Raw genomic sequence first — 3,081 nt, forward strand, 5'->3', positions numbered from 1 at the left:
TATGGATCTGTCCGTGGGACTAAAGAAGGCTGCATTGTCAGTCATTACCATTCATGACTTAACGTGCTGACAGAATGAAATAAATCTAACCTAACAAACAACCTCAAATAACTGGAATGCGGTGCGACGTTTTTCAATTGCCACAGTTCTTTTTTCACGAATTTTAAGTCCGAGCCAAAAATTGGAAGACTCAAATTCATAGACGCGTAGGAATTATAGTTTATAGACCTTTTAACATGTTTAATTAGACAGCAGATTACTAAGATAATTGGAGTTACCTCAGCTGTGACCCAATGTTACTTTTGAAAAATAGCAAAACACTAAAATGGAAACTAACCTAAATTTAGCACAGAAGTGTTTATGATGGGCGTGCAGCTGACGAGTGATAGGAAGTCTTGCCCCCTTCACTATTTCCGCTACCGAGGATTTAAGCATATTGAGGTCGTCTAACAAGTAATCAAACCGGAATAATCGTATTTTAGTATTTACATTTTCGACAAAAAGAAGTGCTCTGTTTGTCAGCACAAGAGCCCATTAACCACAAATCTTCCTTGCCATAACACGCTTAGAAAAAATCCTATTATTGCTCATCGGATTAGCCCACTTCAACCATTGGGAACTTGATCGAGCGATCGACCTTTGAATCATCACTGAAATATCTGAGAAATAGACAAAAAACATGGCACATAACACAACCAATTGAACCAATAACTAAGGCGCCCGTTTAAGTCCCAACGCTCAAGACTTCACTAACATTTAAGTTTCAATGCCGTATTTTGAAAATTGTGTCGGTTCTCAAACTGTTGAGTTAATTAGTGGAGGCGTGTCAAAACGCCGATGACACTATGACACTCATTGATTGGGAAGCGTGTAGAGTGGTAAAGAGGTGAGAATAATTAAACTTTTAAGCGTAAAAACGTTGAAAGCATCACTTTGTTTCATTAAAGCAAAGAATAGTTGGACAGCTGAGTTTGACTTGAAGAACTTTTTCCGGATTTGCAGCTTAACAACAATAGTGTCTTAGTATACTGAATTGTACTTATAGCTTGGGTCAAGAGCACAAACAAATGTTTATTTAAGTACTGCCAGAATCCGTTTGCACTCAACTGTCACCTCAGTTCTCTTTAACGTGTTTTCAGACGAAGCTTTTCAGATAACCTTGTTTTACTTAAAGCTTGAAATATTAGTTTTTTGCTTTTTATTCCTTTGATGTTTTTTGAGAATTTGGCGAAGATCAAGCAACATCTCTTTATTGTAGTTGTCGACATTCTCGAATCCTCACTGCTTGACAATCTATTGGCACTGTAGGGAGAAATTAGATATTAATCGCCCTTAGGAAAGCTTATACTGAACACGACAGTCACATGCAATAACCGTGAGAAACCATGAGTAACCGTGTTTAAATAAATTAAACAACAAAATGCCAATTAACTGCCAGCTAGTGTCACCGTGCCAGACGGAATTATCATCTAACTTGACAGAGTGGAATTAAAATGTTGAACATTTTGCTCGTAGCTGAAATTTCTACTCCCGGACTGTCGCGGGTACTACAAAGAAAACAGACAATGAAGGTATTGATGTCAAAGTTTCCTCCTTAAGGTTATAAAAGGAATTAATGCAGGGGAAAAACAAATGAAAAATAGTTTCATACCCTGTCGCGAACGCCCTAGTGACAGTTTAATGATAGCTGAGGAAACCGCACGTCTTAATCTTCAAGGAACTTTGTGATATATTCAAATCCTGCTTGGAAGGACCTCACTTCCACAAAAGAACAACTAAAGAGAGCACCTCGTAAAAAAAACTTGCAGGTAACGCAGCTTTGTGGAGAAACGCAATATGAAGAAAACAACTCTTGTGTTCATTGCAGTCGTCTTATTGTTAGTCATTGTTGAGGAAAGCAATGGAAGAATAACTATTCTAATTCATGGTCGCGTTAGTGCTAACAGAAAAAGTCGGAGAAGGCCAATCACAAAAAAGCCAAAAAATTCTACAAGGATGGAAAGGAATCACCCTAAGCGTAAAGACGACAGACTGCCAGTGGTAAGTCATCATACTCTAAATGTGTTCTGTTGATGTTTTATATACGATTTAGCTTCCTTTGTCGTTGTTTGTCAGAAACCACTCTGTAAAAAAAAAAAAAAAAAAAAAAAAAAAACATTTTGTGTATTTCTTCTTGCAGAGGTACAACAGATGGCACGAATCCCCACACTGGACGACTGAGTGATTGCAATTGGCTCTCTTGACGAAGACTGATCGCCTCACAAACAAAACAGACAAGATATGGTTAAAGACTGGCTTTCTTTCATTTCACTAACATGTGCAACAGTTAAAGACATATTTAATCTAGTACTCAGAAGAACGAACTTGCTTTGATACAAATCATACGTAGGCGGCTATATGACGACTGGGATAAAACGTTGGACACTTTTCAGAAGCTGTTATAGAGGTTTCTTGTGATAAGTACTTACTTTAGATTAGGCTTACCGCTGTTGTAAGAGGATTAGTTTCCTTAGTAAGATTAGGCCGGATGCAAAGAGAGTTTTCGACGCAAAGACGTGTATTTACCATTCAGTGTTAAACACGGCTTTTAACAGTTAGCAATGATCAGCTGATTCATTGCCGGGTAGGATTCTGTTTGCAGCTTTCTCGTGTGTATAGTACTTTTAAATATTAAAACAAGTCATTTTTTATTGTAAATAAAACATCAACACCAGAAACCTTTGGAGTGGTCAACTTTCAACAGGACACCACAAATGAAAAGTTTAATTGTTTTATTTTCATTGTGCGATATTTGGAAGTGTGTATTTTAGTTTTTAAACGCCGAAGGGTACTTTTTCTTCTTCTTTTTGTCGTCGAGTGACTGACATCCCGTACGGTACTTTCTTTCAGTATTTCTAAAAAGTCTTTCTGAGAAAGAAAATTTACAAGTTGTCAGTTATAACTTATCAGCATCAAAACAAATAAATATTGAATGATCCGAAGAGAAACTTCTGGTAACCTCAGATCAAATTACGTGTTTTTGCAAACATTTCAGCAAGCCCATCTCTCCTGCAACGCAAAATAAACGATCGGAATGGCTAA

The 3,081-nt window shown here is 37.2% G+C and overlaps 1 long non-coding RNA gene across 1 annotated transcript; it reads left to right on the forward strand.

Annotated features, from left to right (window-relative positions):
* Positions 1-1,460: 1,460 nt before the first annotated feature.
* On the forward strand, positions 1,461-2,717 carry LOC144644101 (uncharacterized). The gene is made up of 2 exons (XR_013569038.1): positions 1,461-2,040; positions 2,180-2,717. It is a non-coding gene; the product is annotated as an uncharacterized LOC144644101 (long non-coding RNA).
* The last annotated feature ends 364 nt before the right edge of the window (positions 2,718-3,081 follow it).

The sequence above is a fragment of the Oculina patagonica genome, chromosome 2 (genome assembly GCF_052425735.1).
Source record: "Oculina patagonica isolate OP01 chromosome 2, crgOcupat, whole genome shotgun sequence".
In the NCBI taxonomy this organism is placed as follows: domain Eukaryota; kingdom Metazoa; phylum Cnidaria; class Anthozoa; order Scleractinia; family Oculinidae; genus Oculina; species Oculina patagonica.